The 11,158-nt window shown below is 41.7% G+C and overlaps 1 protein-coding gene and 1 pseudogene across 6 annotated transcripts in view; one reads left to right on the top strand and one right to left on the bottom strand.

The window, feature by feature from the left end:
• The window catches only part of RASAL2 (RAS protein activator like 2), a 384,725-nt gene that overhangs the window by 222,235 nt on the left and 151,332 nt on the right, over positions 1-11,158 (top strand). Inside the window, exon 1 of one of the 6 annotated variants that reach the window (XM_081485995.1) lies at positions 2,016-2,505. The exons of the other annotated variants lie outside the window; for them this stretch is intronic. The gene's annotated coding sequence lies outside the window, so the exon portion shown is untranslated. Of the gene's footprint in view, positions 1-2,015; positions 2,506-11,158 lie in introns of those variants that run through there. 6 annotated transcript variants of the gene reach the window in all.
• Positions 1,708-2,309, bottom strand: LOC145504698 (SREBP regulating gene protein pseudogene; annotated as a pseudogene).

The raw sequence follows: 11,158 nt of genomic DNA, 5'->3' as shown, positions 1-11,158 counted from the left end.
AAGCTAAATAGGATAAATTCTTCACCAAGAATGAGCAGGATATAGGTTATAGGATAGGAGATCCAACACGGGAGAGACATAGGAAGCCCTCGGGAGAACCCTGCAAGGGGAACCCAGGTACACAGCCTCAGAATAATGACCCAGTGTAAACTGGAGCAGTCAGAAGACTGCTGTGAGGACTTCTCCAAGAAGACCACACTGATACATCTGAGGTCACTGAAACAACAGGAAGTGAATTTGGGATTGAATTAACAATCAGGACATAGATATCTAAGCAAATAAATAATCAGACAATAACTAAAGCAAGTTTCCATGTTTGTTCAATGCTAGCTGTAACATCCTCTTAGACCTGATGTAATAAGCAACATAGATAAATGCTTTTTATCAGCTTCCTCCCACTTTATTATTATAAGTATTTAATTTATAAATTTTACTCTATTTTATTTTCCATACACACAAAGTCTGATTTGGCGCTGGTGAATACACACAGAATCTGAAAAGTCCAATGTGAACTGAATAGATTTTCTGGGATCTAACACTAAAAAACAACTGCCAAACAACTGTCAGACAGTTCATTCTTCAAGAAAGCTAGGGACCACACTACTTCGGGAAGATAAGCGTAAGAAGTAATATGTGTGTGTGTGCTCAGTTCACCCTCTAAGAAAGCTGACTTAGGGGGACAGACTACTTTGGGAAGATAAATATGAGAAGGGGTGTGTGTGTGTGTGTGTTTTCCCCATGCTCACTAGTGCCTGACTCTTTGTGACCCCACAGACTGTAGCCCACCAGTCTCCTCTGTCTATGGGATTTTCCAGGCAAGAAGGGTTGCCATGCCTTCCTCCAGGGGATCTTTTGGACCCTGGGATCAAACCCACGTCTCCTGTGTCTCCTGCATTGGCAGGCAGATTCTTTGCCACTGAGCCACCAGCGAAGTAATAGGAGGGACTTAAGGGAAGTTTCCACCACACAGACTACAGAAATATATAGGAAGGCAAACAAGGCCCAAGGAAAAAGCTCTGCTGAGATAAAAATACTGAAAGCCGGCTTGGGCCCTGCTTCAGGGGCAACAGCTGAACAACCAAAAAAGAGCAAGGAAGACCTTGCCCAATCCTGGGGTTAGTGTGGGGCTCTGAGAAAGAACAGCTTGTGGTAACGTGACTCCTGAGGGCAAAGAGCGTTGCTATTCAGGAGCACATGACATCTTGATCTGAGGACCATAGACTCTCGATCTTGACCAGAGAGGGTTAGTGTCATACTAGTAACACAGGAGCACCGCAAGCATGTGGACCACCAGCCTTCATGTCCAGCACCCACGGAGGGTAGATGTGAGTCTCTTAAGGCACCTTGACAGAAACTTGAATTTTGTTCTTTTCTGTAAATCACAGGGAAACTGAATGTCTGTACGTCGCATTTCCTGGAGTTGAAAGCGATAAAGGACCAGCACTTACAGTCAGTTGTGAGATGTATCTCTACTTAGGAGTCGCCTTAAGATAGGGTTTCTGTGACAGAAAAGGAGGAGGCCACCCCACAGGTGACTTTCCTGAGGCTCCCAGTGTCCACGACTGAGCAGAGCAGTCTTTTCAACAGGGGCATGGGACATGACGACAGAACCCTCCAGGACAACAAGGCAGAATTGCTGGTGAAGACCGTGTCCCCACACAGGTAAACAAGCGTCTCCAAATACCACTAGGCAGAAAGCTGAGCGCACGTGGTGCCAGCTGCTAGAAGGTTGGCTCAGGATGAGAAGGGAAGAGCGTCTGAGTCTCTAGACGATGTTAGATGTCAGGACAGGGTGTTCAAGGCCCACCCCTGAAGAGGCTGGGGTGAGGTCCTGCATTTAGCCAAGCATAATTCAAAGTGGTCTTCAACTGCCATGAGAGGTTCTGGAATGTCGCTGCTGAGGAAGCGCTCCAGGAGAAGCTGCTTGCTGGGCTGCCCAGCCGCTGGACAAGCAGTCGCCACAGCAGTACTGCTTTGTGTCAGAGACATTGATGTCACAGCAGCCATCCACCAGCAAATCTTTCCTGTCACAAACGCAGCCATGTTCATCCGTGATGAGGTGCTTCCCTTGATTGGAGTTCTGCACTGGTTGCTGGACTGACTGCCATTGCCCCAGTTAAACTGTGTACTTGCCATGGAACGGAGTGATCATGGTCTTGACCCTGGAGAAGATTCCGATCTCTCACTGCCCTCTTCTCCTGCTTGAAGGTGCTGGTGAGGAAGTAGAGGAGCAAAAGCCGGAAGACCAGGGCAAGCACCCACCTCTCCCACAAGAGCCGATGCCACATTGTGGCCTCCAGGTTTACCATCCTGTCAGAGTGGGGTGGGCCCTGGGCCTGGGTGGCATGGCCCCTATGCAGCCGGCAGCCCCATGGCTCAAGGGGGCACCAGTCCCCTCTATTTTAGAAGCTAGATAAGTTAACACCAAAATAGCACACTTGAGTCATTCCCAGTTCTGCTCTCTCACTGATTGACTTAACATCCGCCATCCTGGATAATATAGTGGTGAGTATCCTAGCCTGTCACGTGGGAGACCAGGGTTTGGTTTACCCAACAGGGAGGCAACATGCCCAAGGGCTTCCCTGGTGGCTCAGACGGTAAAGAATCCACCTGCCGATGCAGGAGACTCAGGTTTGATTCCTGAGTTGGGAAGATCCCCTTAGAAGAGCATGGCAACCCACTCCAGTATTCTTGCCTGGAGATTCTCATGGACAGAGGAGCCTGATTGGTGGGCTACAGTCCATGGGGTCGCATTAAGTCAGACATGACTGAGCGACTAACACTAGTCACAAGCAGATTCTAAGTTTTTACTGTGTTAGCTGGTTCTAGAACTGACTAGAATTTAGAATTTAGGACACGTTAAGGCTATCTCAGGTCTTCATCAGCCTTTTCTAAAAGCGATTTATGTGTGCTCACTACCTGATAATTCTGTTCTGAACCCTGAAATCTGATTTCATCTTCCCCTGAAATTTCCAGCCATATCAGAGATGTGGTGAGTTCCCAAACTGCTGTCCTTTTCACTCTTTCTCTTCAGAGTTTGTGATGATTGACTCCCTCCCCTCTTGTGCAACATTTTTTCTCTATTGATTGTACTTCTCCCACACCCTTCTTTACTATTTCCCTTTTTGTAAAGTCTCATCCTTACCCTTCTTTGCTTGCTTTGTCCTTTCTCTGTGGATGACTTACCCTGTTTTCATGTTTGTAAATGCCACCTTGGTTCTAATAACTTTTAAGTCTCTATTTCTGGCTTTAATTTCTCAGTTGCAGACCTGAATTCCCAATTGGTCATCTGCACATCTTTACTGGAATGTTCAAAACTGAAGCCATTTTCTTTGTGTAATTCCCTTCTTCACCCCCTTCCTCCCCTACAGCATGTTGTTCTCATGTGATTGAGTTTCTGCTAAATGCCGACCATCCTTCTAGTCCTCCTAACTTTAACTTACTCATTTGTTTCTATCTTAATAACTACCCATTGTATCTCTTCTCGGTTCTCTTTTCTTCTTTCTATGTATCTCCTTTCACTGCTTGTTCAGCATTATCTTCTTAAAAGCCCTACTTGAATCATATTTCTTTTCTAAGTTATTGTTGGCTCTTTTTTTTCCCTTTCTCTTAAATATTTACTTATTTATTTGGCTGTGCTAGGTCTTAGTTGTGGCACACAGCGTCTTCAGTCTTCCTTGGGGCATGCGGGGTCTTTAGTTGCTGCATGAGCATATGGGATCTAGTTCCCTAACTAGGGATCGAACCTGGGCCCCCTGCATTGGGAGGGTGGAGTCTTGGCCACTGAACCATCAGGAAAGTCTCATATTACTTTATTTCTTTAAACATTTTTTACAAGATCTCTGTTGTCTATAGGATAAAATTCAAATTTGCAATGACACTGAAGGCTCTCTGTATTCTGACCAGACTTGACTCTCTCACATCATCTTTTTTTTACCCATCACAGATTCTCTAGGTTCTCTGGGCTCACAGGTCTACTTCAGGTTCCCCAGGCATTCTCATACTTGAGTTTCTGCTCACATTGGGGCATCAGCCTGATTGTCTTGCTGTGTTCTCTCATTCTATTTCCCTCATCTGTGATAATCACATTTGTCCTGAGGCCCAGTTAGATATCTCCTCTTGGCAATTGTTTCCTTTATTCCACTAATCAGAATTCATAGCATTTATCTCTGATAAGCAGTTCCTCTTTTACATCTAATACTGAATGTTATGTCCTTACCCTTTTAATAAGTTGTTGGTGTATATCTTCTTTACTAGATTGGAGCTTCTTAGTTGACAAGACTGTAGCTTCACTTTGGTGTTGTCATGGCAGCTGGCAGGTTTTGTGCATTGTTGCAGGATAAGTGAGTGACTGATTGTTGAGCAGATGACTGACGTGAGACACGTTAGAGAAACACTTGCCTGACTTTTTCAGGTGAGACACTTCAAAGTAAAAGATAATCTTAGCTGTGGGAAATATTCTTTCCTTCTAGCCTCCCCCCCCCCCCCCCCCCCCCCCGCCGCAGGGAAAACCACATCCACTTCAGAGAAATATTTTTGGAATGAAATCAGAGAATTAGCATCATTACGTGGCCACAAAGACTATAAACGGTTATTGCAGTCACCACTGTTGGTTCTGATAAGTGCAAAGCTGGTATGCACCATTGTCCATGTTAACAAGTCATAGCACTCAGTGTGCCTGGCCGCAGATGTCAGATCTGATCTCTTGGGCTGTGATTGGAGGAGGGCATGGCAATCCTCTCTAGTATTCTTTTTTGGAGAATCCCATGGACAGAGGAGCCTGGCAGGCTACAGTCCATGGGGTCACAAAGAGTCGGACACGACTGAAGTGATATAGCATGCGTGCTTGATATTGTAACCATAGTGGTGTTCGTGAGCATGACATCTGTGCTTTTTTTTTCTAAACAATTTTGTTAGTAGTAAATAGCTTTTATTAAATATTGTCTTGCTCCTATACAGAGTGGTAAGAGAAAATATGTCCTTTTAATAACAGAAAATGATCTTTAAAAAAAAATTATTTTTTGCTGTGCTGAGTCTTGTTGGCTAAAAAAAGATGTACAACTGGAGAGTTGCGAGTTAAGTTTTACTTGGGGCAAAATGCAGACTGCAGCCTGGGAGGCAGCATAGCTCTGAGAGACTGCTCCAAAGCGGCAGTGGGGGAAAGTCAATATATAAGGTTTTGGTGAAGAGGGAGTTCAATACCATGAAGCACTCATTTTACAAAAGGTTTTTTGTTAGTCATGAGGATCTGATGTCACCATGAAGGGATTTAGTGCTTCTCTAGATATGAGGAGATGCAAGGATTGAGATCATAAAATCTGTTCCTAAAAACATCCAACTATCTAAAGACCTGTCTCACCAATTTCCCTGGAGCAAGGAGTGCCTCACTCCACCCTAAACTCCCTCTGGGGTTGTTGAAGGTCAACAGCCATAGTAGCTTGGGGTTCAATCTCCATAGAGGCAGGTGGCAGATGCCTTTGTTGTTCAGTCATTGGCAGTGCTCTTGGTAAGTGCCAATTTGTAATTAACAGTCTTCATTGCTTTATACGGTCCTTCTCTAGTTGTGGTGCAAAGGCTTCTCATTGCAGTGGTCTTGCTTGTTGTGGAGTATGGGCTCTAGGTGCACTAGCTCAGTAGTTGTGGCTCTCGGGCTTAGTTGCCCCGCAGCATATGGGATCTTCCTGGACCAGGGGTCAAGCCTGTGTCTTCTGCATTGGCAGGCAGATTCTTAACCACTGGACCACCAGGGAAGTCCAGACAGTTTATCCTTTATGTTGCATTTCAGCTTGATAGCACAAACGTGTGTGCTATTGTTGGAGTTTCGGTTATAAGATTAATGAGTATATCAAAATCGCAAGAGCAGATTTAGCAGTTACTTCATAGATAGCAAGTTTACTGTGGTAGGAAAGAAAGTGCATGCCTGTGACTGGAACTCTGTTCTCTCTGGAAGGGCTGCTTTATTAGAGGCACTCATGGGGCAGTGGAAATGGCACAAGGTTTGAAGTTACCCTAACTGGCTTCAAATTCCACCTCTTTTCATCATGAACCCTCAGCCTCAGCTTCCTTATCCAATGAGATGTTTATTATGGTTTGAAAGAAGAATGCCAGACCAACAGCATAAATTTTGATTTGAGACAAACTTCAGTTCTCTCTGACTCTTACAAAACCATGGAACCAGTGAGATAATGGAGTGTTGTGTTCCTCATTTTGCTTGGACAGGTTTAAATTAACCCAATAAAGAAATTTGAGGTGTGGCATCTTAGAAAACATCCTGTCTCCATATCTCATGACTTTACTCATTTGTTTTTCCATTTTTACTTGCACAGTTTGGCAAATTCCTTTCTTCTAAAGTACAGCCATAATTCACCGTTCTGTTATGTAACTTGAGGTAGAAAGATGGGAGCGGAGTTGTTTATAGTGCGTCTTGAGATTTAATTTTGAGACTTACTCTTGGCTTTTGACTGCTATAGGAACTTTTCCAAAATGAAAAAAAATATATGATTTAGATAAGTTCAGCAAAATTATCTAAACATTGCTTACTTTTGTTGCGCCAGTGGTCTCTCTTTCTCTCCCCTCTCCCCTATCTCTCCCTCCCTCTCAGTTTCCTCCTCCATCCCTCACCATTCTTTTTTTTGGAGGGGGGAGGAGCAGGGAAAGCCTTTCTAGTTTATATTTCAAACAGAAGGATTTGTAAATCAGATAGGTGGACCATCTAGTGTTTGTGTCCAAAACAGACTTAAGCTGCCTCCAGGGATGAAACCTGTTTTGTTATGACCCTAAGGGCTTCCCCGGGTGGCTCAGTGGTAAAAGAACCCACCTGCCAGTGCAGGAGACACAGGAGATGCCTAGGTTGGGAAAATGCCTGGAAGAAGAAATGGGAAGCCACTCTAGTATTTTTGCCTGGGAAATCCCATGGACAGAGGATCCTGGCAAGCTACAGATCATGGGGTCGCAAGGAGTCCAACAGATTCATGACTGAGCACACACCATGCATGCACTTGGCACTCACCTGCCACCTAATTTCTGTAGTAACAATGCTTAAGAAAGGAAGTTCCCAAGTTTCTCCTAAAGCTGTTGTGTCTGTTGGATTGTTCTGGTTAATTTCTTTTCTCTGAAATGTACAGCCTATTTTCTTTTTCTTTGTCTTCAGAAATTTACAGGTTAACTGTTTTCCATTTTAATTGATAGTTAATATATTACAAGAGGAAATTCCCATCTATTTCATTTTTTTCTTTTGCTTACAAAATAATTTTGATTGTGTTTTGCATATTTTTTTCTAACTCTGCAGAGTAGAAAATAACAAGATAAACTCAAGGTAGAAAAGAATAACAAGAAGATGAATTCTTAGGATGGGAAGGAAATAAAAGAAACTTGAAATAGAAAGAGAACTGGTAATACAGAGTATTATTTTATGTCACTTTATATTTCAGCTTAGAGGTCTTTCAGTTTTTTTTCTTTTACTTTAATCAAAGTAGTGCCATCAGAGTCAAAAGCATATTTAAACAAACCTTTTGTAATCAATTTTTAAAAGTGGAAATTGTAGGAAGTATCCAGATGTGTGTTAGGAACCAGATGATCTAGGAAGGGAGCCAGTGAAATAATACATTGGGAGTGACTGAAAGTAAGAAAGAGAAAAATACATTTAGAAGAAGACTATCATCAGCAGTACACAAAAAACAATTAGATAAAAATAGCCTTGGAGTAGCCACTGAAGGCTAGAAAGTTCCGCAGTGGTAGATAAGCCTCCCAAAAAAGAAACCCCTTGCAGAATAGGAGTGAGGGGAAAACTTGGCCTCTTCTAATAACGTTTGACATAAGTGATATAGCATAGGGTCATTGGTAAAGATGAGCTTTTTGTAACTAGATGTGTTTCTTTGGTGAATAAATTAGAATTATACTAAAATCTTCATAAGCTTTCCTAAGACTTAGCAGTGAATTTGAATACTACTCTTATTGTATTTATGCCTAAATAATACATTCCTGTATCGTATTATTACTTTCTTAATTGGTTCCCGCTGTGATAAGAGGATACCATGGAGTGGGTGGTTTGAACAGCAGATTTAATGTCTGCTAAGGGCCCTCTTCTGGGTTGCAGACTGTTGACTTCCTGTATGCTCACTCATGGTGGGAAGAAGGCATGGTAGCTCTCTGGGGTCCCTTTTATAAGGGTACCAATTCTGTTCATGAGAACTCCTCCCTCATAACCTAATTACCTCCTGGAGGCCCAAACTCCTAATCCCACCATGATGGAGGTTAGAATTTCAACACATGAATTTTGAGGGGAAACCAAGATTTAGTCCATTCCAGTACTGTTGTCACACCATCATACAAACCTTGTAAGTGTCTTACTGAAGGACCAGGTTGTTGTAGTAATAATGTCTGGGTAAATAGAATAATCTCATTCTCATTAACATTTCTTCTCTGTTTGAAATGAAACTTAAAAATTACCAAATTCTTTTTAAAATTCTAATATTTTTGTATATCCTAGTTGCTTTCATTGAGGACTTCTTAATAGCTTTTGTAAACGCACAGTATATTCTAGTGGCCATTTATATTTGAAGGTGGATTCTTGAGGCTAAGCTTCCCTGGTGTCTCAGAGGTTAAAGCATCTGCCTGCAATGCGGGAGACCCGGGTTCGATCCCTGGGTCAGGGAAGATCCTCTGGAGAAGGAAATGGCAACCCACTCCAGTGTTCTTGCCTGGAGAACCCCATGGAGGGAGGAGCCTGGTAGGCTACAGTCCATGGGGTCGCAAAGAGTCGGACACGACTGAGCGACTTCACTTTCGCTTTCGCTTTCTTGAGGCTAAAAAATGTTTTTAAATTAGAAACTGGATATAAGAAAACTGTTAAAATGCCATGGAGACTGTAATTAATAACATCATGATCTGTTGTTAAATTTGAAGGCATAAACGCCAGGAAGACAATAGGGTGGGTAGGAATGAAGTGGGGTACAGAATCTAGAGAGTGGTATGAGTGGGGAAGAGGGCAGAAGATCGTTATTCTGTATGAGACAACCAGGGGAAAATGGCACCATTTAAGGGACGTTTTGTCAAGATCTGAAAGAAAAATTGCCAGAATTGTAGATAGGTTATGAGCTTCCACATTAAATGAGTCAACAAAGTGCTCAGCATAGTGAATAAATAAACACCTATTTCAAAGCACATCTTTGGGAAATTTCAAAGCATCTTTGATGAGGAGGACCTTCTATGAGTTTTCAGGAATTGAAAACAGAAACAAAAATATGCTATACGACATTTGAATAAGAGTGGCATCGAGTTCTTGACAGCGATGTTAGAGGCGAAGACCACAGAGTAGTGCTATTAAAGTTCCAGTTGAACATGACTTCTCAACTGAAATTGTATTTCAAGCTAAACGATCTGTCAAGTAACAGAAGGGGTATATCAAAAAGGACAAGAAGAAGACAGAGAAAATCCCCAAAATATTGGTGAAAGGAAGTCCCAGGATGGCAGCTGCATAGCTGAGAGAGTGTCCCGTCCAAATTGAAATAAGGGGACGGAAGGGTTTTAGGCACTTCTCAATTTAATTTCAACTTTTCTAGATAATATTCTTACAGCACTAGGTTTTATTTAGAAATGCTGAGATAAATGCCATAAGAAAAGGCTAAAAATTAAAAGAAAGAATGCCTTTGGTGGGCTGCTGTTTTTTCTTTATTAGCTTATTTGATTTTAAGTATAGTTGTTATTTTTCCCACAGTGTACATCTATAAATAAAGTAATGTGTAATTTAAGGAAACAACCTTCTCTGAATGTGTAAAATCAGCATGATAGTTACTACTTTATAGGGTTCTATAAAAAAAGGATATTAAAATTAAGTTCCCCAGCAGAATGCTGGCACATACTGGGTGCTCACTGAATGTTTGTTTCTTTTATTCAGTCAGTTTTGCTATATTTTCTATGAGAAAAAAAAAAATCTTAAGTTCCGAACAAGTCAATGTATGAACACATTTAAAAGCTAACTAGTTTTTAAGTAGGGCTCTGAAATTTCAGACTTTAAGTATAAATTATGTATTGTTTAATAGATCATGACAAGCATTCTAGATTCCAGATTTTTCATGAAAACAACTCTTTTCATTAAAAAAAGTCACAGTGGGAGGCAGGTTCTGGAAGGGGAAAACATGTACACTCATGTTGGATTCATGTCAATGTATGGCAAAACAAATACAATATTGTTAAAAAATAAAGTTAAAAAGAATGGTGAAACAGAACACCATTCCATGTTCGATGCATGAGACAAATGCTCAGGACTGGGGCAATGGGATGACCCAGAGGGATGGGATGGGGAGGGAGGTGGGAGGGGGGTCCAGGAAGGGGAACACATGTAAACCCATGGCTGATTCATATCAATGTATGGCAAAAACTACTACAATATTGTAAAGTAATTAGCCCCCAACTAAAATAAATAAATTTATTTTTTTTAAAAAAAAGTAGATACATAAACTAATTTAAAATAAAATAAGTAAAAGTCACAGATAGTAAAAATGTAATCAGAAACCAAGTACACACCCCAAAATTAATTTGACGAAATTTAACACCCTTTGTTTCGACCACTATGGATATACTTCTTGATATTAATAGTATAGGAAAAATCTATCTCCAGTAATATTTAGATCAATGTTTATTATACATTAATGTATTTTGGTTGATAATATTGTTGACTAAATTGCCTTATCGGAGTCATTTGTGGCAGACAAAATATGAAGGTTGTTGGCTGCTAAAGTGAAGGCATGGATGGGAATCCACCTGCCAATGTGGGGGACATGGATTCAATCCCTGGTCGGGGAAGCTTTCACATGATGCAGAGCAGCTAAGACCCATGTGCCTCAACACTGAAGTCTGTGTGCCTAGAGCCATGCTCTACAAGAGAAGCCACCGCAGTGAGAAGCCAGTGCACCACAACTAGGGAGCAGCCCCACTCTCTGCCCCTGGAGAAAGCCCATGCACAGCAACAAAGACCCAGCACAACTAGTTTCAGTTCCACTTTATTACAGCATCATGATCAGGTGACTAGTAAGCCCTGCACAGTCTTTTCTTAAAATTATTTCACTGGGTAAGTCCAGAAGATTGAGCTAATACTGGCCTGTAATGTGAGGAACATAGAGTGATGTGTTATTTTGTTTTACTGTTGCTACTTGAAATA

Source organism: Giraffa tippelskirchi, chromosome 5, assembly GCF_054371585.1.
Source record: "Giraffa tippelskirchi isolate mGirTip1 chromosome 5, T2T-mGirTip1v1.2.pri, whole genome shotgun sequence".
In the NCBI taxonomy this organism is placed as follows: domain Eukaryota; kingdom Metazoa; phylum Chordata; class Mammalia; order Artiodactyla; family Giraffidae; genus Giraffa; species Giraffa tippelskirchi.
Note: the sequence above shows the minus strand (reverse complement) of the source record. Positions and strands in the feature narration are given on the sequence as shown.